The 26686-nt window shown below is 44.3% G+C and overlaps 1 protein-coding gene and 1 pseudogene across 1 annotated transcript in view; one reads left to right on the top strand and one right to left on the bottom strand.

Moving 5' to 3' along the window:
* The window catches only part of RELN (reelin), a 534786-nt gene that overhangs the window by 465176 nt on the left and 42924 nt on the right, over positions 1–26686 (bottom strand). The window lies entirely within an intron of this gene.
* On the top strand, positions 7315–8390 carry LOC129335710 (annexin A2-like; annotated as a pseudogene).

Genomic DNA, 26686 nt, shown 5'->3' with positions numbered 1-26686 from the left:
TGACCACTTGGGGATGAATCAGGTCAAACACCTCCAGTTCACCTTGCAAATTTAGTTATCAAGGATAAACAAAACTATTTTACAAAAGGGACATCATGACAGATGTTTGACCCGGCTACAATGCAATTCATAACAAAATAATATACATAAGGACCACCAACAGACAACAGCCTTTATTTTCTAAGTAATTTTGTACTGTACAGTACGAGAAGCTTATACTGTATACATTTAAATGCAAGATGAAAAAAATAGGGATTTCTGTTCAGTAACAGGGAAACGTGTAATACAAATGCTTCTTACAAATACTACCTACTGCATACTGGGTAATAAACATGCAGTCCTTCCTCCCCCAGATATTCAGTATATTATGTCTTTATTGTCTGATAAATGAAAACTACAGGTTTGTTTAGCTTCTGAACAACTTGACTTCATAAACACCCAGCACAGGGTTGCTTTTCCAGAAATGACTATCACCAATTTGGATCAGTGCTGTCAGTCTTGACACGTACAAGTCTTGAATTCAACTCTCTCAGGCAAAGGTGTTTGACAGCCCTAATACATGAAGTCCCTTAACTAGAGATGCCAAGGGCTGAAACTGCCTCTTTATATATGCAAATATGAACTACATGACCTTGAGGACATCATTTGCAACAGTTGATTTAAAGAAGAATAAAAGAAAGTACCCCTTACTTAAACAAGAGAGTCTCACTTTTATGGATATAGGCACTATTGCAAGATTCCAACAGAGGCTGTCATAGCAAATAGCAAAATGAATCCACAGAAGAGTGAAATAATAGCAGTTGTCAGGCCCACGAGTCACTGACAGAGTTCAGCCTCCCTTGGTTGCTCAAGGAGCAACCCTCAAGAGAGGCTGGATTCCATGCTCGATGTGGAATTTTAGGCAGCAACAGCCACTAGGAGCACTTTGCCCCCTCGAATTGGAGAGAAGGCCGGAATCATTTCTCTCTCAAAGACTCATTCAGGCGTTTGTAACTCTTGAGGCGAGACTCCTGCTTGCCATTATTTAAAGCTGCTGTTCTTCAGTCTTTGGAACCTTTGGAACCTTTGGAACCTTTGGAACCTTTGGAACCTTTGGAACCTGATTATCCCATCTCCCAACATAGTGGGATGCCAGGGACATATCAGTATTTCTGTTTTTTGCAAGGGCCTTTGCTTACAGCAGTAAAGTTTGACTGATATTTCCATAGTGTATTTCAAGCACAAATCAAGGTGCCACTATACATTTTAACCTACGCAAGTTTAGGATTACATGCCCTGCAGGTATCTTCCTATAGAAGACATAATGGTAATCTCTACAGGCTGCCACTTGACTAAAGGAACTGGAGACCATAAAAAGCTACAAATTTGGAGCAACTGATTCACTAACTTATTCTAGGGTTGCCAACTACCAGGTGGGAGCTGGAGATCTCCTGAAATTACAACTAATTTGCAAACCACAGAGATCAGCTTCCCTGGAGAAAATGGCTGCTTTGGAGTGCGGAGCCTCTGACATTATACCCTGCTAAAGTCCCCAAGCCCCACCTTTCCCAAGCTCTGCACCAAATCTCCAGGAATTTCCTAACACAGACTTGGCAACCCTAACATACAAACGTATTTTCTCTGCTTGCAGCTTTGACATGTCCATTGCCTAGGATCTCACTTTCTCCCCACCATTACTGCCTGAAAATTAGATAGAACTTAAAATGTTGGCAGAGAGTTCTTGGAAATACAAAGTCTGAGCTATCTGGCAGGAGGGAAAGAAAAAAAGAACATTAAAGGTACTTTTCGCTAGATATGTTACCCTAATTGGGGGGTCTCCCAGTGAGTTGGAGGAATTAGCATTAAAGGAGATGCAGTGAGAGGGGGTAACTAGTGATCACCAGGACTGTTCCCTTAGAGAACTCTAAATGAACAGGCAGATGTTTAACAGGAAAGGTTTCTTTATTAACAGACGAAGAAGAGGCAAGCATGAAGAAAAAACACACACACACACAGAGCTAATTAAGAAAACAGGGAGGAGATGGGAAAACAGTTTCAGGGAGGGCTATGGAGGTCTGTGGAAGAGCAGCAAAAGGACCAGCACTTCACAGAATGGAAGAGAGGACAGACATAATCTGAGGCTGTGTAGATGGGCCCCAGAACAAACACAGTGAGCACATGGTGGGACAGCCCAGTTATAGAGCGAAATGTACCCTGGAGCAAAACTGACATCTTGTTTCCAAAAACAATGGCTTGATGGCTTCTCCAGGGGTTTGGCCAACAAGTTAGGAGAGGCTTAATGGCTTTACCTGAGGTAGACAAAAGGTGTGAATAGGACTGGATGACCCAGCAATTGTTAGATGGAGAGAGCGATCAGGTTCACTGAATAGCTCTGATCAGGATAGGTGAGTCGAAGAAGAGAAGCAGGGCGTTGATGGGATCAGCCAGGAGTTCTTGGGAGACTTCATTGTTCTTAGCTTTGTGTCACTCTCTGGCGCATGGGAGGCATCAGCTAGTCAACTGCTTGACTCAACTTCTGGTAGCATTCCATGCTCCAGCTGGCTGGTAACCACCCTGGGCTAGGAAGCGGCATCTGGTTATGGCATATGAGGAAGGGGTTTATGATATTCCATATCCATAACCTGCCCTTTTCAGCATGAGAGAGGGGTCAGGCTGCTTACAGATACACCAACTTCCCACAAAAGAAACTAGTGATGTTTTCCTTACTCCTTGACCATCTTACTCCCAGACATAGCTGCCTGGAAACTTCATCCTCAGTCCCTGACACTGGGTTTTGTTCTATCTCATCTCCCTTTCCTCCAGTACCAAAATTATCTTGGGGCTGGCACAAGTAATATTGAGGCAAGAAAACTTTAAGAACTAGGGGATCTACTTAGCTGTATAGTTTCTCTCTTTAACACATGACCTGCTTACCAAGCAGTTATATACAAGTGTTGAATTCCCAGACCGTCACCTGCATTTGAACATCTTGTCCACACATGCTACATATGAACCCTACAGACTTCAAAAAATCCTAATTTTGAATTATTTTAACTAATGTATGACATCCACCTTTTCAAATATAAGTTGAGTTGAAATCAATAAAAATATGAGTAATACACATAAGCATTAACTGTTAACAAAGTCATTCTGGAAGTCAACAGTAATGCAGTAATATAAATCTTCTGCAGGCCCAGATGCAAACACCATTTCAGAACCTATACTGCGACAGACTTTCTGAAAGAAAATGAATGCAGCAATGTTGTGGTTTAATACTGATACTGGAGTTCATAGCTTTATACACACAGCCACTCATAGAAAGCTTTCCCAAATCCCAAGGGACACAATTAGAACAATTAGAAGCTCCTTGAATCGCCAAAGGTGACAGGTGACATTTGATATAGGAACATGTATTACAAGATGGCAGTAAGGTCCTCAAAGCACAAAGGTTTTCTGCTAGAACAAAAGATTTATCACTTTCCCTTTGGCCAGAATATTTTACAAAAAAAAAAATTCTCAAAGTTCATCACACATTAATTTGAGACATTTTACCACTGAGGTTCAAAATTCCTCATTACAGTTCAGTTGAGGCCATACAAAGTCCAAGAGGAAAGCATGTTTTATAGTCATAAACATGTAAAAGAAATATACATAATTTCAGTCTATCACATTTACTTTGTAGCTGCACAGGCCCTCCAAGAGGCAGTTATGATGCTGAGCAGCCAGATTTGATCCCGCCTCGCCCCCCCCCATATAACCACAATGGGGTTGAAAGTGTTATAAGCAGAGGGATGAAGGGTTAGAAGAAATCAGGTGAACAGCAGCTCCGAATTCAACTACTCTAATCCGGTACCTCTGCTGGCATACAAGGACCCAAGTCAACATCTATCTAGAATCTAGTACATTATTATCCTGCCCTTCCTCTAAGGAGCTCATACAATTCTCTGGTCCCTGCTTTAACCTCATGACAACCCTATAGTTATGCTGAGAAAGTGTGCTTGGCCCAAGGTCACCCACAGTGCAATCGTAAGAAAACAATGGACTTAGACTGGGCTAACTCTTCTTAAGATTGTGCTGTCAGTGAGTTTTGTGTAGCTGTGAATCACTTATCTTGCAGGTGGCTACTTTCACTTTCTCGACTGGCATGGGAAAGTGTCCTTGAAGTGCCGGTCGGAGCCGTATCTCCCCAAGACATGAAATGAGCTCATCCTTGTCTTCCCCTCCCCTACCCCATCCAACTTTCTAGGTCCTGCGTGGCTAATTCTTCTTAGGATTGTGCTGTCAGTGAGTTTTGTGGCTGAGTGGGAAATTGAATTCCCCCCACCCCCGCAGTCCAAACTCCAACCTCTGGCACTGGTTCAGGGAATGCAAAGCCATATGGATGATGCAGTGAAAGGGACAGCACAGGAAACTGCACCCATCCAGCATACCTTCCTTGCCTCCAGGGCTCATTTGGAGGGGGAACGCGCCAAAACAGTGTTCCAGTAGAGCTGAAAAGTGGTCATGTGGGTTTTGGCCCCGCCCACGTGATTCCTTTTCCTCCCCTCTTCCTCCCCTTGAAAGGAGGGTAAGCTGCTTCAATTCATTCTGCTACTTTATTTTCATTCATGACTAGTGAGTGAGTGAGTGCATCTGTACAAGTAGGGCTGCTGGGGCTGGCTCTCCAGAGGAGGGTAAGCTGCTATGAGTTCATTCTGCTTTATTTTCATTTGTGACTCGTGTGTGTGAGAGAGTGAGTGAGTGAGTGAGTGAGTGAGTGAGTGAGAGAGAGAGAGAGAGAGAGAGAGAGTGAGTGAGTGAGTGAGTGAGTGAGTGAGTGAGTGAGTGAGTGAGTGAGTGAGTGAGTGAGTGAGTGAGTGAGTGAGTGAGTGAGTGAGTGAGTGAGTGAGTGAGTGAGTGCTGGGCTACTGGGCCTGGATCGCCAAAGGAGGGTAAGCAGCTTCCATTCATTCTGCTACTTTATTTTCATTCATGACTAGTGAGTGAGTGAGTGCATCTGTACAAGTAGGGCTGCTGGGGCTGGCTCTCCAGAGGAGGGTAAGCTGCTATGAGTTCATTCTGCTTTATTTTCAGGAAATACCTGGAGAGTTTGGGGGAAAGGGGCCTGAGGGGTGGGTGTTGCCTTCTGATACACTTCCGGTGATGTCAGGGGGTTTGACAAATGCTAATGAGATATGCTAATGAGATATGCTAATGAGTTCCTGCAGTTCTTTTTCTACGAGATGACCCCTGCTTGCCTCCAACACCGTATTCAAATAGTCATAGATCCAGAGGAGTTAGCCATGTTAGTCTGTAGTTGCAAAATAGTATAGTCCAGAAGAGAGATGTGGTTCTCGAAAGCTCATGCTACAATAAAGTTGGTTAGTCTTAAAGGTGCAACTGGACTCTACATATTCAAATAGGTAACATACATGACCAATGACAGAGACAGGGCACACTTTGTGTTAAATGATTTGGCCAATGGAGAACTATAGTTAAAACAGGCTGATTTTAATCATTTTTTTAGCTCAGAAAAGTTGAAGTTATTGTTTCAGACTCAATTTTTAAGAAGTTACTCAAAATCTAACTTTAAAAAAAAAAGAAAAATGAGAAGTAACCTACTACTAGAAGGAAAGTAAAAGAAGATCAGCTACTCAAGACTATGGATACTCAACCTCAGACATCAAGCCCCACAGTATAGACGTGCTTTAGATAAAGACTGGCAACACCTCTTATACTTCCTGAGTTAGATGCAGAAAATTATGAGGTAGAAAAACTATTTCTCCATTATCCAGACATGAATCCTGACTGGTCAAGATACTATTTTTACCTTCCATCCAACAGAATCGTCCATATTTTTGCTTGCTTGTTTAAGCAGAGTTCCTCTGAACTGGAGCATACGGGAATTTGTTCCAAGAAAGACAATTTTAAAATAGGTCAAGCATCTAACTGGGATGTGAAAATTTAATTATGGTATGGTTTGAGTTGTAGAAATAATGACAAACAAGGATCTTGGGGGAAATCAGTATGTAACCTGTTGCCTGTACAGCTAGAACAGCAGCAGCACGGTGGTAACACATTGCAGCAAAAGTTCCAGTTGAATTTACACACAACCCATGCACTGATAGTTTTGCAGAGATGACTAACATCAGGGCAAAGCTCAAGCCCTACGGAAGAAGGAGGAGGAGGAAAACGGCAAAGGTAGAGACACAATGCGCAGATTTCTCAAATTTGATGGGTGGATTCAGAAAATGTGTTTGTCTAATGCAGGTGCATCCAAACTATGGCCTACACCCATTTCATCTGGTATGCAAGGAGATAATATAAATTCCAAAAATGCAACTAAATCAGCAGAGGAGGCAACAGGGATCGTACTTCTGGACCCAGGCAGTGGCAGCAATGTGGAAGGATGCAAGGGGTGTGCCTTGCTCAGAAAGAAAAAATGCCAGGCCTAAATGAGCCCCGATGCTGCATAAAAGTGATTACTATCCAAAATCAGCATCAACAGAATGTTAGAAAATTTACAGTAAATGGTTTATAAGAAGCAGCTTTAAGTATCCTGTAATGAATTGCATGTAGGGTTGCCAGCCTCCAGGTGGTGGCTGGAGATCTCCTGGAATTACAACTGGTCTCCAGGCCACAGAGATCAGTTCCCCTGGAGAAAAGGGCTGCTTTGGAGGGTGGACTCTATGGCATTATACCCCACTAAGGCCCTCCCCTCCCCAAAACCTGCCCCCTCCAGATTCCACCCCCTAAATCTCCAGGAATTTCACAACCTGGACCTGGCAACCCTAATTGCACGTATGTTTTATGATACTGAACAAAAAAGCATGTGGAGGGTTTTAAGCGAAGTATTAAATTATAGCGAAGGTATCATATTTAAACAGGTCAAAGACATTAAAAAAATTAAATCCCTGGGAATTCTACAACACATAGGTCAGCGTATATCCTCTTTGACCAGGTAAAGTACAGTTATTAAACTTTCATGGGCTCCTCAAAAATATACTGAATTAATCAGAGCCTGCACATTTAAAACCTAAATATTTCATGACAATAGGAATATTTTTAGCCTCGCAAGATTAAACTTTAGTATATTTGTTATAAAATGTAATATGAGGTTTTTGCTTTTTTAATTCTGAATTGCTATTATTGCATTTGGAGTGAATTATATGTTGTGGAAAAGTTTAACTTTCTGTTAAAGAGCAGCCACAATTGTCAAGTTTTGTCACAGATAGATGTGAAACACTAATGAAAATGCTTAGCGAAGAATTGTATAATCCAGTTTACACATACTGGGTTAAGATATGGCAACTCCTTGCCGCCGCCGCCACCACCACCCAGGAGTTTCCTTTCAAGATGTCGACTGTCCATGAAATATTAAGTAAGCTGTCCCTAGAAGGGGATCATGCTGTTCCTCCAAGCCACTATCAGGGCATATCCAAACTTTAATGCCAATAGAGATGTTACAGTTATCCAGACCAAAGGTGTGGTGGATGAGCCCACCTTCGTCAACATTTTGACGAACCACTCCAACGAACAGCAGCAAGATATCGCATTCACCTTCCAGAGGAGAACTAAGAAGGAGCTGCCTGCGGCTTTGAAATCTGCCCTTTCTGGACACTTGGAGACTTTTTCTGGGCCTCTTGAAAATGCCAACCCAGTATGATGCCTCTGAACTGAAAGCTTCCCTGAAGGGTCTGGGGCCGGACGAAGACTCGCTGATCAAGATAATCTGCTTGGGGACCAACCAGGAGCTCAATGCAGTTAACAAAGTCTACAAAGAAATGTACAAGACTGAATTGCAAAAGGACATCATATTGGACACATCTGCCCATTTCCACAAGCTGATGGTCGCCCCGTCCAAGGGAAGGAGAAATGAAGACTGCTCAGTGGTTGACAATGAGCGTATCGACAAAGACGCTAGGGATCTGCATGATGCTGGTGTTAAGAGGAAGGGAACAGATGTTCCCAAGGGGATCAACATTATGACCAAAAGGAGCGTTCCCCACCTTCAGAAAGTGTTCGAGAGGTGCAAGAGCTACAGCCCTTATGATACATTGGAGAACATCAAGAAGGAGGGCAAGGGAGATCAGGAATACACAATCTGTAATCTTGTTCAGTGCATTCAGAACAAGCAGTTGTACTTTGCTGACCGGTTGTACGAGTCGATGAAGGGCAAAGGAACCAAGGATAAGGTTCTGGTCCGGGTGATGGTTTCCCACAGTGAAGTTGATACGCTGAAAATTAAGAGTGAATTCAAGAGGAAATACAGAAAGTCCCTCTATTACTTTATCCAGCAAGACACAAAGGGAGATTATCAGAGGGAACTCCTGATGACTGAAAACTGTGACAAAGAAGACCCCATTCTTGCCTGGAAATTTGTGGTCTGCTTTCCTTCTCCTCCTGCAGAACTAGTCCCATTGGCACGCTAACTCTTCTGTTCACTGTATTTGCAAGACATGATACCCTTCGTTGCTTTTGTGTCATCCCCTAACTTGGCCATGCGTGGCTTGGCTTTTATCCAAGTAATCTAAGCAGGGACAATGACACCATAAGAAGTTAACATTCCAGAGAGAGACAAACTTGTGCTGTGAAAGATTCTGCATCTCTGTATTACGTACCTTTCAGAAGAACAAATAAAAGTGGAATTTTTACTTTAAAAAAAAAAGGTATGGTCAGTCCTAATCCCCTTATTTCGGAAGAGCCAAAATAGATGATCATGTAGCAAGCTTACCCTTATGTATCAATGCTCTCATACTGGTAGACCTTTTTGCTGCTACGATGCCAACACAACAAAGGAAAAAGACTAAACAGATTGTAAATATTGCACATGGGAGCAGAGCATAAGAGGAACACTAGCACTTACATCCTTATGAGGTCGTAATGTTTTGATACTCCAGTAAAAATGCATGGAAAATCCCAGGTGCCTTCACCTTCCTTCCATCTACCTTTTTGGCCACAATTAGGGGTGCCATTCCCCTGCCCAGGGTGGGGGATCCCCTGCCCCCACCTTCCCCTCACCCCACTTACTTGGCCAGCAGGGGGTGTGCTTCCCAGGGTACCCTCCCTGGGCGGTGTGGTGCCCCAGACCCACAGCAGCCCGATTCGCACCCCACAGCGGGTCCAATTCAGGCCAAATTGTGCTCCACAGCAGCACAATTCAGCCCCCTGGTGAGCGCAGGAGCACTCCCAGGCTGCCCTTTGACCTGTGCAATAAAATCACTTCCAGGAAGTGACATCATCACACAAGCTGGGAGCGATGACATGCACGAACAGGAGACCAGGAACACAGCATGGTAAGTGACAGGTCCCTGATCTCTTGCTGGGGGAGTCGGGGGACCTGACAATCCTAGCCACAATGGAAGAGTCTTCTGCAGACCCTCCAAAATCTTTCAGAGCATTAAGGCTTTTTGGTGTAGTGTAAAGAGAGCTGGTGTGGTATAGTGGTTGAAGTGTCAGACTAGGATATGGGAGACCCAGATTTGAATCTCCACTCTGCCATGGAAGTTCACTGTGTAATCACACAAACTCAGCCTAACCAACTCACAGGGTTGTTGTGAGGGAAAATGGAGTAGATGAGAATGATGTAAACTGCTTTGGGTTAGGGTTGCCAGGTCCCTCAAGTCTCCCAGCGGGAAACTGAGACGCTGGCTCCTACCTCGTCAGGACTTTCCTTGTTGTGCCCACGCACGCGCAGAGCACACACGCGTGTGTGATGACATCGCTTCAGGAGTGACATCATCATGCAGGGATGAAGCATCGCGCACACCAGGGAGGGCAGAGAGAGTGGGCAGCTCTCTCTGTCTCTCTCACCGCTGCCGCCACGCCCCTTGTCCTTGCCGACGTGGGCAGCACAGGGGAGGCGGCGAGAGAGCGAGCTGCGGTGGCCACGGCTGCTCTCTCTCCTGCCGCAGCCGCAGCTGCCCCTGTGCTGCCCACACCAGCAGGGACAAGGCAGGGACAGTGGCGGCGGCGGCAAGAGAGCAGGCCATGGCCACCGCAGCTCGCTCTCTCGCCATGGCTGTCGCTGCCCCTGTGCTGCCCGCGCCGGCAGGGACAAGGGGTGCGGCAGCAGCAAGAGAGCAGGCCGTGGCCACCACAGCTCGCTCTCTCACCACCGCACTGCCACGCCCCTTGTCCCTGCCGGCGCCAGCTACAGAGGAACGGCTGCAGCTGTGGCGAGAGAGTGGGCTGTGGCAACCATGGCCGCAGCAGTGAGAGCAGCATGCTCTTGCAACTGCGGCCTGCTTTCTCTCTGCGGCCGCCTTCTCTCACGGCGTGGGAGCGTGGCCCACACCCAGGGGCGCACCGCGCCACCCGGGGAGGGGGCACCCCAGGGAGCACGTGCCTCCCGCTGGCCAGTTAAGCGAGCACAGGGGAGGGAGGGTGGGATCAGGAGATCCCCTGCCCCAAGCGGGGGGATGGGAACCCTACTTTGGGTCCACACTGGGGACAAAGGCAGGGTATGTATGAAGTAAATAAATACGTAGACAGACAGGTTTTAGAAATTTAGTGTTTTCATATACATAGATAGAGGTTTTAACTGTATTGCTACTCACTTGGTTTTTTCGGAATTGCACAAGCTAATATGTTTTAAATTATCTACCTTTCCAAGCATTTTTCATTTAAGCATAGTTCCAAAGAGGACAGGTGCGTGCACAGCTGCAAATTCTAGAACTACCCCTTCCCATCACAACCAAGCTAGGCACTCACTACTTCTAGAGAAGTTTCAGGAACATCTTCTAATAGAGCAGTAGAATGGGTCAGAAAAAAACATCTAAACAATTCCACTGCATATAGTTAGGTCCTTGCTTTTATCAAAGGGTCTCTTAGGAAATCACTGAAATATCTGAAGAAGTGAGCTGTGGTTCACAAAAGCTCACACCCTATCACAAATTTTGTGTCTTATAGGTGCTACCAGACTCTTGTTCTTTTCTACTGCTACAGACAAACACGGCTACCCATCTTGAGGAAATCACTTGTTTTTTATATAACCAACCACTGGATTTAATATTCCATGAAAATTTAGTATTTTCAGCACATACAAGAAATGAAAGTATAAAATGAAAATAAGTTCTTAGCTATGACTATAGTTATATATGCATTTTCTGTGATGTACAGGGTTATAGAAATAATGCCAGTGGAACAATTACAAGCATATCAGAAAGGCAGGTGCTGTTCTTCATTGTTATGCTAAAAGACTCCTTACACTTAGAGCAACTGCAGCTGTCTTTTCTTACCATTCTGTAACAATTATGTTTCTGATTAGCAAGTGAAACCACCAGCAGTGAACTACTTTACTAGTTTAGCCTCTTTAAAAGATAAAAAGATCCTTAGAATAAGACGCGTTTGAATCTTTTTAGGGCACTGATAGAAAAACTAAAGACTCTGAGAGATACATCACTATATTGATTAAAGCAATTGGGTTTCAATATATAGAAGAATATTTGCAGTTTACCTAAACACTATTTCCACAGAACATAAAAAGTAAACTGAAAAAAGCATCGTTAAAATAATACATGCCTGTCAAAATATTGTGAAGTGCAATAACAATTGTACTTTACTGTTAACTAGATCTGTCATCATATAGTTCACATGTAAAGAGTAAGCGCTCCTTCAGATGTGAAAACTATCATTTTTATGATGTTTAAGGGTTTTTGGCAGTTCAGTAAAGTATTAGGGTTTTTTCCCTCCATTACATAAATTACCATTGCAAAATGCAGACTTTTTCAGAACTCTTTCTTACGGTTGCTCTTGTTACTCCTTTCACACAATGTGAATTCATCTTTCAAAACAAACTAATAAGTCTTTCTGCCGTCATGCAAAATGATCAGAGTTAATATTTCAGTTTTAAACACAAATCTTGTATAAGTTCTTTATATTGCTGTTCTAAGGCCAGCTTAGTAACAGCTTGAAATATAAGCCTCATGTGTTATGTGCTATATGCTGTCAAGTCGCTTCCACCTTATGGCGACCTTATGAATTAGCAACCTGCTATGGCTGGCAGACTGAAGGCCACGGCTTCCTTTACTGAGATAAGCCATCTTATTTTGGGTCTTTCTTTATTCCTACTGCCTTCCAGTTTTCCAAGGATTGTTGTTGTTTCCAGGGAGTATTGTCTTCTCTTGATGTGACCAAAGTACAACAGCCTCAGCTTCATCATCTTCGCTTCTAGGGAAAATTCAGGCTTGATTTGACCTAGAACCCACTTATCTGTCTTTTTCATTCCCCATGGTATCCATAAAACTCTCCTCCAGCGTCACATTTCAAATGAATCAATTTTCTTCCTGTCAGTTTCCTTCACTGTCCAGCTTTCCCATTCATATGTAGTAATGGGGAATACCATTGTATAAATTATCTTGAACTTGATCACCAGTAACATATCCTTATCCTTAAGGATCTTTTCTAGTTCTTTTGTGGCTGCCCTTCCAAGTCTCAGACTCCTTCTGATTTTGGTTCTAGGAAAAAAGCCCACAGAAAAAAAACCACGATCATAAATGCTCAGAAGAAAAAAGCCCACATGGAAAAATGCCCACACAGAAAGAAGCCCACATGGAACGATACCAGTTTTCTTTAATTACAATTACAAATACCATTTTTTATTAATTACATAGATTTTGACATTCCTGAAATGTGTAGGCAACTGATACTTCATGATTCCGGTGTGGAAAATCCAGACAGAATTCTAGTTTGAAATAATGTTTGAATTAAAGTTTCAAATAATGTTTGAATTAAAGTTTGAAATAATGAAGCTATTGATTCCAGATCTGGCACCTCAAAAGGTTTTGGTTGATTTTGAGAAGGCTTGTGTGAATGCAGTGAGGATCGCCTTTCCACACGCGGAGGTCAAAGGGTGTTATTTTCACCTGTGTCAGAGTCTCATTAGGAAAATCAACAGTATTGGATTGAAGACTGAATATGAAACTAATATGAACATTAAAATTACACTGAAATCTCTTGCTGCATTAGCCTTTGTCCCAATCAGTGATGTGAGAAGTGCTTTTGATGAGCCTGCTGCCACATTTCCAGATGAAGACAGCTACGGTGAGGTGCTCACGAACTTCTTTTCAACATATATTGAGGGTGCAGCAGGAAGAGATCCTCATTTTTCTATAAGAACGTGGAATCATCATGATGCAGCCCTGGAACTATTATTAAAACTATTGTTGTAACAACAACTATTGTTGTTGTTAAATAGTTGTTGCTTTTATTATTAGGGATAGGTAGTTTTTTGTAGTGGTGTCAGATGCGCCCTGCTTATCTGCCATGTGTGCCTGTTATACTCTGTATTGTATTCTGGGCCTCTGAGAATGTGTAAAGAAATATCTGTGTGGCTGTCTAACTGTGTAGCTATGAATCGCTTATCTTGCAGGTGGCTACTTTCACTTTCTTGACGGGCATGGGAAAGTCTCCCTGAGACATGAAATGAGCTCATCCTTGTCTTCCCCTCCCCTACCCCCTCCAACCTTCTAGGCCCTGCGCGCCTAAATTCTAACGGTCCTTATCCCAAGGCGGGAACCTTGCCCTGTAACTAACATTGCTTTCCTCCTTTACGTCACTTCTGCCAATGCTGTTGTCTGGGTGCCCTGATACTGATGCATCTCTAATAAAGAAACTTTAACTGGACTCTTGAAGTGTCTGCAGTGAAGTAACTGGGGGATCTCACTGACAGAGACTGACATGTGGTCACTGGGTGCACCCACAATGTATTTGTTAAAATGCAAGTAAAGGGAAATTGAGATAGGAAATTGACTTATTTTAATGTTACTTTATGATTTTGTTATCTTATGTTTTTAAATTTTTTACTAACAAAATAAGTAAATAATATTATTTGAAGATTTTAAAGTCATATAGTTCTTAAAAAGCTGTGTATACTAGACAGTCTACTCTATCCATAATTTAACTTCTTTCTGCCTTTACTTTAGAAGTTACTTCATACCAACATTAAAAAGGCTGACAAATTGTAAATAAATAAATTTAAAGCATTTATTTTTATTTAAAAATATTTCTACGTAGAGTTTAATTTCTGTTATTATTGTTTTTCCTTCTTAATAAAGTTCATTGATAACAAAATGGTCACTTATATTTTGTTTCATGTGAATATGACATATTTTAATCTTAAAATAACAATGTAAAATATAGGTAATACCTGTTCATTCTCATAAATGGAAATGAATGGTTATCCATAAATCACAAATCTATGGTGCTTTGCATGAAAATTACAATATGTGGGCATTTTTCCATGTGTGCAAATCAAACAGTTTGTTGCGGCACCCAACAGCATATATCCCAAAAGCTCTGCAATTCAATTTTAAAAGGTGTCATTAAAGAAAAATGGTATCATTCCATGTGGGCTTCTTTCCATGTGAGCTTTTTTCTGTGTGGGTTTTTCTCTATATGGGCTTTTTTCCATGTGGGCTTTTTTCCTGTGACCATTTATGACCGTAGGGGGGGGGGTTTGTGGGCTTTTTTCTGGTCACCCTGATTTCTTGGTTGCAGCCTCCCATTTGGTTGATTACTGAGCAAGGGAATAGAAAATCTTTAACAATTTTGATTTCTTAATTGTCACCCTTGAAATTGTAAGGTTCCTCAATATTAATTATTTTTGTTTTATTGATGTTCAGCTGTAATCCTGCTTTGGTACTTTGTTCTTTAATCTTCATCAGTAGTCATTTCAAGTCTTCACTATTTGCTGTCAGTAATGTGATGTCATCTGCATATCTTAAATTATTCGACCAATTTTCACTCCAATGAAAGAAGAATTACATCTTTACATATACAGACATAAGAAATTATACTAGGTATGCTCTGAAGTCATTTTTTATTAAAATGTCTTGCCAATTTAAAAGGAATTCACACTGAAGTAGTACTAAAATCAAGTGAAAAATTCTGAAGAAGTCATTTTGTGACTTCCCAGGAGAGGGGAAGACATACAACAGTTTAAACATGCTCAGTTTTCAGAGATCTGTTTGGGTAACTGCTGTCTTGTAGCGCTTAGTCAATCACAAATGCATGTTCTTCCCTTGTTACTGGCCATTCTGCAAAATCCACTATTGTTCTGTTTAATGAGCATGCAGCCCTTGTGGATCCACTGCAAACAGGCACAGAAAGGGAGTTACAAGACAAACAGGGGTGGGGGGGGTGTATGTAAATCAAACAGTCTGCAAATAAAATAGTATGAAGTATTCAATATATTAAGAAAGAGTATATATATTTATATATATATATAAATGCACACACACAGGATGAGGACAGTGAAAGAGGCTTTTTATCATATCCTTTCCTAAAAACAGAAAGATAGCCTAATTTGTGATTATTGATCAGCATTCGAGTACACACATGTACAGACATCCCTGGGGCACGATGCTGTTAATGGGGGGGGGGGGCAGAAGGAGATGATGAATAGGCAAGCATTCCCTCTAAGGCAGCAGGTTCACAGTTTGAATGTGCTTCTAGATTCTAATTTACCTTGGATGCTGAAGTAACATCTAAAGCCCAAAGTGCTTTCTCCCAACTCTGGAAAGTTAACTTTGGTAGGTGCATCAGATAGATAGGTTATCCATTTCTATTCATGTTGAGGCTTGATTACTGGAACAATGGTTGTTGTGGATTTTCCGGGCTGTATAGCCGTGGTCTTGCCGGTGTAATTCCTGACGTTTCACCAGCAGCTGTGACTGTCTGGCATCTTCAGAGGTGTAGCACCAAAAGACCGAGATGTCTCAGTGTCACAGTGTAGAAAAGATGTTGGCAGGTAATTTATATCTACTCAGGAAGGTGGGTTTGGGCTGAGTCATCCTGTAAGAGTTTCCCAGGGTATGGAATGCTAATGGAGGGAGGCTTCACTGTATCCTGAGGAGGTTCTTTTGCATATGGATTGGTGCTTGATATGCTAATCTTCTCTGCAGGGCTATTTTCGGGTATAGAGTATTTTGTTAGCCTGGTGTTTTTCAGGACTGGAAACCATGCTCTATTCATTCTTAAAGTCTCCTCTCCCCTGTTGAAATTGTGCATATGCTTATGAATTTCAATGGCTTCCCTGTGCAATCTGACAAAGTAGTTGGAAGTGTTGTCCAGTATTTTAATGTCCTGGAATAGGATACTGTGTCCTGTTTGAGTTAGGCTATGTTCAGCCACTGCTGATTTTTCAGGATGGCCAAGTCTGCAGTGTCTTTCATGTTCTTTTATTCTTGTCTGGATGCTATGCTGTGTGGTCCCAATGTAAACTTGTCCACAGCTGCAGGGTATGCGGTATATATTCCTGCAGAGGTGAGGGGGTCTCTACTGTCTTTTGCTGATCGTAGCATCTGTTGTATTTTTCTGATGGGTCTGAATACTGCTTGAAGGTTGTGCTTTTTCATAAGCTTTCCCATCTGACCAGTGATTCCTTTGATATATGGCAAAAACACTTTTCCTGTGGGAGACTGTTTTTCCTTTGTTGTTTGATTTATCCTTGGTTTAATTGCTCTTCTGATTTCATTTCTGGAGTAGCCATTTGCTTGGAGTGCGTGGTTTAGATGATTAGTTTCCTCATTGAGAAAGTGTGGTTCACATATCCGTCTTGCACGGTCTACTAATGTTTTTATTATGCCTCTTTTCTGTCGAGGGTGGTGATTGGAGTTTTTGTGTAAGTACCGATCCGTGTGAGTTGGTTTCCTGTTGACCTTGTGACCTAACTGAAAGTTTGCTTTGCAGATGACCAAGGTATCTAGAAATGGAAGTTCCCCCCCGATTTCTTTCTCCATGGTGAATTGATTACTGAAATGATCATCGTTGTGTCTTCTGTGCAGTCCCACATGTGATCTGCACATGCGGAGGCCACCCACAGACGTTCTAAAGCTCCTAAAGGCACAAGATGTTCGCTAAGCCTTTTCATGTGCTTTTCTCCAGGTGCAGCTATAAAAGGCAAGGAAAGCAGCTCCCTCTCTCAGTTCTTTTGCTGCTGAAGTAGGATGTCTCTTGTCTCTTCTCCTCAGATCCACTGAGCTGTATGTGAGTCAGGGCCTTCGGTTCCATGGCATCAAATGCCCTCTTCAAGAAGTGTTCCTGTTGTGGAATGAAGATGGCCCAATCGGATGGGCACAACAAATGCCTCTTCTGTCTGGGCAAAGGCCATGACATCTTGAGGTGTGCAGTCTGTAAGCAATTCATGCCCAAAGTGCACCATGAAAGGGGCACTGCAGCTTAAAGTAACTCTTTGGGAGTTATCCCTGAAGGGCTTTACAAACTCCAAACTGCAGCACCCACAACAGGTCTCCTCAGTCCCTTCAGGATGTTCAGCACCTGACACAGCTCAGAAGGACCAGTCGGTTCCAGTTGCATCTTCCTCAGTTCCACCTCAGTCCGAGGCACCTGCTAAAAAGGCTACACTCAAATAGAAGTTTGTTAATAAACCTTCGACATCAAATTCACATAAGAAGAAGAAATCCTATAAAAAGAGAAAGCTACATTGGAATCATTCTATTGCTTTCAGCAGGAGGAGGTCTTCATACCCAGTTGAGCTTCCTCCTCTCATCCTTTTGGCCACACTTCACCTCTTTTTCCTCTGCATCAAAGAGAACAGCTTCTCAAGTGGGAGTCTCCAAGGTTGATAAAAACTTACAACACAAGACATTTGGAATTTGACACTAAGAGACTCCTTCAAGGGACTTGGTCGTCATCTTGTAATCCTTCTTAGCAGTGATTGGTAGTAATGATTTTTGTATAATAATTTATTCATTGTAGCAAGATTTTTTGCGTTGAGCACTTCTAATAAGTTGTCACGCTGTTTACAATACTTTAATAGAATCAACTGAACTGTTATATTGATTGTGTTTACTCTTTTCCTCCCAAGTACTGTTGTTCTTGATTTTCCTTTGGAACTTGGGTGCGCCTCTGTGTAAGATACCCCTCACCAATATAGCCTGCGGAAAGACAGACAGGTTCCTCGGTTCCATCTGAATATGATTATTGGTTGGAAGTGGCTCATAATCAAAGACACCATCTGTTCCAGTACTCTCTGTGTGGTTCCTTTTACCATTACTATGCTTACAGATATGAAGGCTCACCACGTATGCACCCGCCCCCTCATTACTTCTTCCATGATGAAGACCCCTCTGTATCAGTGTCCTCGGAACTAAGACAAAACAAAATCTATATCAGTTCCAACCACAGTTCCAGAAGATAATATTGCTCCGGAACTGATACTGAACCATGGTGCACAGTCTGATGATGATTCCAATGTTGGTTCAGATTTTGCATCAGAACCATCTCCACCAGAATTCCTTACTGAGAACTCTGCCATTTCTCCGAGTGAGGTTCTCCACTTGTACATCATGCAGTTAGTTTGGATGGTGAGATTTTTGGAAATTGAGGTGAACTGCTCTGCTCCAACCTCTTTGGTCCCTCGCTAGGAAGCAGCCAGACCTGTAGCATTTCTGAACATGCAGGGGATGTTTGATATGACCAAAGATGCATGGTCCAGACTAGCCTCAATGCCTGCGACATCAAAAAAGCTGGACAATATGTATACAATCAAAGAAGAACGGCAAGGTTTTCTTTTTACTCACCCCCTGCCAATTCCACTGTCACTGAGCCTCTCCAAGGGAAAGGCCTTCAAAAAGGCATGGGCCACTTAGCTCTGATCAATAAGGAAGGCAGGAAACTAGACATACCGGGTAGAAAGGTTTATGCTTCCACAGGTTTGATCTTTAGAACAGGTAATCATGAGACAATCATTGGCCTGCTACCAGTTTTTCTTATATGAAAAGATAAGTCCATATTTTAATCTAATTCCCAATGACAAGCAAAGGCTTGCTAAAATGTTGCAAGGAGAAGTTCTAAGGCTCTCCAAACAACGGATTAACACAGCCAGGCATACTGGAGATTGCTCTTCCAGAGCTATAGCCTTCACTATTGTCATATGTAGATATGCGTGGCTCAGAAACACAGCACTAGCTCCTCATCAAAGGATGAGGGTAGAAGACCTTCCCTTTGAAGGCTCAGACCTATTTTCATCCACAATGGACGAGGCACTAAAAAGAATAGGATGATAAGGTGACAGTGAGATCTTTGGGTATCACCCTTCTTTACCCAAATCCGTTCAGGCAGAGATATCCCCCTCAGTCATGCCCATCTTGTAATAAATACGATCAGTTCCATTCCCAGCTCGTACACACATGATCCAGAGGCTCTTAACAGCCTTCTTCCTCAATCTCCATTCAACTCCATAGGAGGTACTTCAGAACAAAATCAAAAGACGGTTCCCAATCACCAAAGGATCGATCTGGCTCAAATAAACAGAATTTTTGACACAAGACCTTTTATTGGCATATAAAAGAAGAAAGAACAAGACAAGATAAATACAAGATTAATACTCAAGGGTAAAAAAAAAAATCGAAACCAACCAAGAACCACAGTAATATAGGCAATACAATACAAAAAAGATATACAATAAAATTTAAATTTTAAATGTTCCTACCCTAGCCTGACGCAAGACTCTCTTGTGCCCCGCCAGGCAGCCACACATTCCCTCTGCAGGCCTAGGAGTTAATCACCTAGAAAGCTTAGCTGTTGTCCATTGTCAACCAAGGCTATTGCCTAGACTTCAAAGCAACTCCTTCAAACATCCCACCTCTGCCCAACCCTCCACCTCCCTTGTTCTGCTTATAGAGGAAGTGCAGTCATTGTTAATGACAGAGACCATAGAACCAGTTCCATTTGTTTGCATGGACGGAGTATTTTCCTAGTATTTCATTGTGGACAAAAAACCAGGGGGCTCCTGCCCCATTTTAGACCTTCATTCCTTAAACAAGTTCATAGCTTTTAAAAAGTTTTGAATGTTGTCGTTACAGGATGTTTTACCCCTGCTGAAAATTTGTTTTTCTACTGTCAATTTAAAAGATGCATATTTTCATGTTCCAATAAATGTTCACTTCAGAAAGTTCCTTCAATTCCAATGTGGCTCTGAAAAATACTAATACAGGGTTCTTCCTTTCGTTTCTCCTCTGCCCCTCGTATGTTTACAAAAGTCACGGCAGTAGTGGTGAGCCACCTCAGAGAAAAAAGTATCATTTTTCTCTATCTCGATGATTGGCTTCTAGTAGGCCAAACCAGAGAATCTCTGTTCCAGCATATATCTCTGGTTCTTACTGTCCTCGACAAAATGGGCCTCAGGGTCAATCTGGAGATGTCATCTCTGGTTCCCCAGAAAAAAGATAGTATTTGTAGGGCCAGTCCTTGGCTCCTCCCAAGACAAGTCCCTTTCATACAGGCACCAAAGTACAAAACAAATTCAAAGACTGTTAAGTTTTATGGCCTCTCTGATTCTGATAGTTCCCTTCACCACACTGAGGCTTCATCCCCTCCAAAACTGGTTTGTCAGAATGTTCCATCCATGCCACTAGAACCCACAGTTCTCCATTCCAAGAACCATCCAGAAGTTCCTAAAGTGCTGGAACAACAAACGGAACCTCTTAGTTCTTCCCCAATACAAATCCCAATCAACACAGATGCCTCTCAGTTGGGTTGGGGGGGCTTGTTCTGGGACCTCGCAGGTAATGGGAACATGGTCCCCTCAGAAATTGTCTATGCATATCAACCTCCTCAAACTTATGGCAATAAGGTATGCTCTGAAGTCTCTGGTTGGCCTAGTAGAAAGCAAGAATGTTCAGATATCCACAGACAATACAACTGCCATGCATTACTTAGACAGGGGGGCAGAGCCTCCCTAGTTCTCTCCCTGGAATCCTCACTAATATGGGAATGGGCTATCCAGCATCAAATCAGTCTCTCTGGAAGAAACATAGCAGACGAGGACAATGTTCTGGCTGATGCCCTGAGTCGGTCCAAAACGCAGAACTACAATTCGTCTTATCCAGAAGGAGTTCCTCCACCCTATTTCTGCAAACTGGGGGCATCCGGCCATAAACCTATTTGCCTCGTACCTCAACTGGAAATGTGCATGGTATTGCTCAAGGGCAGCGAAGGGAAAGACCTCTCTTGGAGAGATCTTTCAGATTCCTTGGTCAGGCACTCTCCAGTATGCATTTTCCATTCTACTTCTTATAATGTTAACGCTGAGCGAGATGATGAGGGAAGGTTCCTTGGCATTCGTAATTGTCAGGTTCAGTGTGTATATGAGCTGTACTGACTCCATTTTCTAATGCTTCTAGTGTTTAAGTGCTTTCTCCACAGGTGCACAAGTTCCCAAGCAGACTTCTCACCGAAAGGGATTGTTTTGTCTAACAACGTTCCACCCAAGATTGGCCTTGAGAGAGTCCAGCTTCCCAAGTCTGAAAGATGTTGTTTTGAGAACTATGGGGGGAGGCTGGTTCAGCTGGGAACTGTTACTTTGTACCTCATGCTTTTCTCTTCATTGGTAACAATGCTCTTGTACCATCCTGAATCTTCTATTCAGGCCAGTGGACTATAATGAACTACTTCTGCAGTAAAGTTTCCTTATTCAAACAATGGACTCTTGTTTGCTTGTAAAGGAGAATCTGTAGGAAGGACATTATCTAGCCACAGTCTGACATTTTGTTACCAATCATGTCTAAGCCGGGCTCATCGGAATCCAAAGCAGTCCCGGACAGGGATCCTTTGTTTGATACGTATGCTTCTCCCGGCGATCAACAGTTGCAACCTCAAGGCCCTGCACCGGCAGGGAACGGAGCTTCAACTACCACCCCTCCTCTCATCGATCTCGACAGTGAGGGTGAAAAGCCGAAGGCCACCACCATCCCACTGTTCTCGGTGCCCACACCCTCGGAGTGGGGACCCAGACCTCAGGAAACGAGAGAATGCAGGGCCAGCGGGATGCTCCATCCGTTATCTATGAATGGGTGCCGAAGTCTAGAAACAGTCCCTGAGCAGGCCAACAGCCAACCATGGCTATTTTGGAACCGGACGACCGAACAGATGGAATGGGAAAGTCCCGCCGCGGCGTCCTAAGCTGGGACTACTCGGAAGTCACCCCGTGGACGGGGCAACCAGAGATTTCCGAACAACGTTGGGTACAAATGCAAAGTCGTACCCTTGCTGTGGATTCCGGCATTTCCGCAGTTACTGGATTGGCCAAAGGAATTCTAGCAGCGAGATCGCAAGACGATCAAGGAGACCCTCCACCCTGGAGGCCGACTACCCCGGTGGCCACCACCGCAGGAGACTCAACGATACTGAGTGAGAGACCGACGGACCAACAGGTTCCAAGTAGAGTTCAATTACTAGAAGCTAGGTTAGCCGATATGGAAGAAAGCCTAGCTCATGCCATACATCTACTCTCAGTAATGGTAGCGGGGAACGGAGAGAGACCATCACCCGAAGAAATGGCTCTACAAATAGCTACCCTCCAAAGCGTTATTTCCAACCCGTGGGAGCCCGCCCCATTTCAGCCGACACCTACGGACGAACAAGGGACAGGAGGTGAAGGGGATTCCTGCTCCGATAACCTGTGCCCAGACGATCCTGAGGGGTCTACATCTGACATGGAGGAAGAGGAAGATTCCTGCCCTGGAGATACTCCGACTGAGGTCCCGGGAGCGGGCGAAGATGAGCCAATCCGCCCGACGGGATCAACTACTCCGGTAATACCCCCCCCCCAACTTCTCCGATAATTCTCCAACCGGATCAGCAAGAAGAACTTCCAGCTCCTCCAAGGGGGGAGACACCACACCAAACGCCTACAACAACCCCCTTGCAACAGCCTCCAGGGGGGGGGGTCAACCTCTGCAGACCATACCCCGAGGACTACTTCCAAGTCCGAGATTGGCAACGCCGGGAGGGGCAAGCCCGCGCGGTCCGGCACCTATCAGGCCCACACCGCAGCGGCCCCTTCCACTCCGACCTCAACAAATACCGCCACAGCAGCCTATAAGGCTACCTCCAGCTCAACCAGTGTTACCACCTCCCGATCAACCGGTAAGGCCTCTCCCACTTCGGCCGCTCCGACCCGCACCCCAGCGACCACCTCCGGCCCAACCTGTTCGGCCACCCCCTACCCAACCGGTACGGCCACCACCCGTTCAACCGGTGATACCGCCACCGACCCAACCGATAAGACCACCACCAATTCAACCGGCCCCGCATCTACCGCCGCAGCCGGGGGGACCCGGGCAACCATTACCACAACCACAACTGCCCCCACCCCCCCAGCAGCCTCCTATCACACCGCAAACGCAGCTAACCATTCCGATGGACTATTACCCCACTACCACCCCAGCCCCAAGACAAGATCTCCCAATGGGCTGGGTGAAACTGGAAGCCACTTTTGACGGAGACCCCTCCAAGTTGGGATTTTTTCTGGTACAAGTGGTACAGTTCTTCAATCGATGGGGACATCTATTCGGAAGCGAGGCCAGACAGATCGAACATCTCGGATCACGGCTTCAAGGCAGAGCAGCAGACTGGTATGTAAGATTATATAATGTTGGGGCCCCAGAACTCAATACCTTACAAGGGTTGGTGGATGCTCTAAGGGCACAATACGAAGACCCGTTAGAAGAAACTAGAGCCAGAACGGAGTTGCAAGCTATTAAGCAAGGCAGCATGTCGGCCAGAGACTATGTTACAAAATTCCGACAGCTGGCCGCCAAATGCCCCCGGTGTGAGGAATCCACTAAAATAATACTGTTCAAACAGGGGTTAAACCCGAAACTTTTGGACAGAGCTCTCATGCAAGACAATCCTCCTACGCTGTTAGGATGGATTCAACTAACCTGTGAAGTCGAGAATCGTATATTAGAAGTCCGATTAGTTGAACAACAACAACAATCGGGACAAAGACGGCCCCTAACTTTGCAGAAGGGAGGACGGGGCACTGGATATGCTACCCGAGGAGTGAGAGGTGTTAGATGGCAACAAGGTTTGTGCTTGCAATGCGGGCAAGGTGGTCACTTTGCAGCGCAATGTCCATACCGGCCTGTGCAAAGACCTCCGCTCCAATTACGGCGTCCAACCCCGGCTCCGTTTCCCACATCGCAACGTCCAACACCAGCTCCCAGATTAGGCCGGGGTCGTGGCACTTCCCAACGAAATGTCCCCGACAGAGGGTTAGAGGTGGAAGAACTCATGGACTACGACCCTACAGCTTTGAACGGAGAGGAGAATCCGGAAAGCCCCCAGTCGGGAAACGAAATGGATCTGTCGTGAAGGGACCCAAACGGCAGATCCACCCTCGGTCCGTCCCAACAAGGGACCGGCCACAAGGGTCCATATTGTTTATGCCAGTGACTTTGTTAAACCCTGAAAGAAAGATGCATATCCGTGTACAAGCCCTAATAGACTCAGGCTGCTCAAGAGACATCATTGCTCCAGCCCTAGTTAATGGACTGGTATTACCAGTGCGGGAATTAAAAAACCCAGTCATCTTCGAGCAAATGGATGGCACCAATATGAACCCCGTCACCACTGAAACAATCCCAGTGGTGACGGGCATGGGCCAACACTGGGAAAAAAGATCCTTTGTTATCAGTGCCACAGCCAAATACCCGTTAATTCTGGGCAGTAAGTGGCTATGCGATCACAACCCCTACATAAATTGGGCAGAAAGAAGCGTCACTTTCAGTCACGCCAACTGCGAAGACCATCGGTGGAATCAAAATTGGGGTACCAATCCGACCCACACCGAAAAGGCCCTCCTTACACAGGAGGAAATAAATCAAATACCCGAACATTACTGGACTTACTTACCGGCCTTCTCCGAGGAGGAAGCCGATAACCTACCCCCGCACAGACAGACCGATTGTGCGGTAGAGATTTTACCCGGAGCCTCACTACCAAAGGGCCGACTCTACCCCATGAGTCTCCATGAAAGAGAAGAACTCCGAAAGTTCATTGACACCAATCTCCAGAGAGGGTTCATTCGTCCAGCCAATAGTCCCCATGCGGCACCAGTACTTTTCGTAAAGAAGAAAGACGGAGGACTCCGACTATGCACAGACTTTAGAGGACTTAATGCTGTATCAACCAACAACGCCTACCCCATCCCACTCGTCCGAGATCTTCTCAACGTCGTGGCTCAAGGTAAGATCTTTACAAAATTAGATTTAAAAGATGCTTACTTCCATGTTCGTATCAAAGCCGGGGACGAGTGGAAAACCGCTTTTAATACAGCCCTTGGACAGTACGAATATTTAGTTATGCCTTTTGGATTAACTGGAGCCCCGTCTGTATTCATGTCCATGATAAATGAAGTGCTACATGAATTTCTGTATAAAGGAGTGGTGGTGTATCTTGATGATGTGTTAATTTATTCAGAATCGGAAGAAGACCATGTACAATTGGTCAAAAAGGTCCTGGCAACCCTAATGAATAACAAACTGCCTATTAAACTGTCTAAATGCGAATTCCATAAAACTGAACTCACTTACCTGGGTTACTGTATATCCCAAGATGGCTTAAAAATGGATCCAGCCAAAATACAGGCGATCCAAGAATGGCAAACTCCCACTACCCGTAAAGAACTGCAATCTTTCTTGGGATTTGCCAACTTTTACCGGGAATTCATTGCAAATTTCGCACAGATCACGCTTCCCCTGACGGAACTGTTAAGAACCAAAGACAAAGGGGATCAAGCAAAAAAGCCCAGCTCCAAATTGCTGTGGACGCCTGATTGCCAAATAGCCTTTGAACGCTTAAAAATGCAGTTCATAACAGAACCCATTCTCCGCCACCCCGATGAAAATTACCCCTTCATAGTGCAGGTCGACGCCAGCGATACTGCAATTGGAGGAGTGTTATTGCAGAAGGGGGAGGACGAGAGACTTCGACCTTGTGCATTCCTATCGAGAAAATTTTCTGAGGCAGAAAGAAATTGGAATGTGTGGGAGAAGGAAGCCTTTGCAGTAAAGGCAGCCCTCACGAATTGGCGGCATTGGTTGGAGGGGGCACGCCACCCATTCGAAGTGTGGACAGACCATAAAAATTTGGAAGCCCTCCGAAGTCCTCGCCGATTAAATGCCAAACAATTACGGTGGGCCGAATTTTTCTCCAAATTCAATTTCACTTTAAACTACCTACCGGGCAAAACTAACTTTCTTGCAGACGCCCTATCGCACATGTCCCAACATAAAAGCAAACGGGAGGAGACTATAGATACAGTCTTCTCACCTACGCAATTGGGAGGTGTGGTAACTACACGCAGCCGCACAATCCAGCCCCTTCCGCACAACCAAGAATGGAAATCGAAACTTAAGGCTGAGGTGGAAAGGGAGGGGGATAAAGTGCGCAAATCCAAACTAAATCAATCCCTGCAGGGGGATTGGTTATCAGGAAATTGCTTTTATGTGCCCGACAGTCTGCGGAAGGAGGTTTTGCAGCGGTGTCATGATGCCCCCACTGCAGGACACTACGGTTACTTGAAAACGCTACATTTAATACAACGGCAGTTCTGGTGGCCGGGCATGCGCAAAGACATTTCCCAATACGTAGCCTCCTGCCCCATTTGCCTCAGCGCCAAAACTCGAAAGGGGAAACCTCCGGGTCTATTGCAACCCTTGGAAACGCCCAGTAGACCTTGGGAGACGATATCCATGGACTTTATCACTGATTTACCAGTATCCAAGGGACATAACTGCATTTTAGTGGTAGTGGATCTGTTTTCCAAGCAAGCCCATTTCATTCCATGTACCACTATACCCACCGCTCGAAAACTGGCATACCTATTTCTAAAACACATTGTAAAATTACATTCTTTTCCGTCCAAGGTGATTTCGGATCGCGGCGGACAATTCGTTGCCAACTTCTGGCGGGAGCT

This window comes from Eublepharis macularius, chromosome 9, assembly GCF_028583425.1.
Source record: "Eublepharis macularius isolate TG4126 chromosome 9, MPM_Emac_v1.0, whole genome shotgun sequence".
NCBI lineage: Eukaryota > Metazoa > Chordata > Lepidosauria > Squamata > Eublepharidae > Eublepharis > Eublepharis macularius.
Note: the sequence above shows the minus strand (reverse complement) of the source record. Positions and strands in the feature narration are given on the sequence as shown.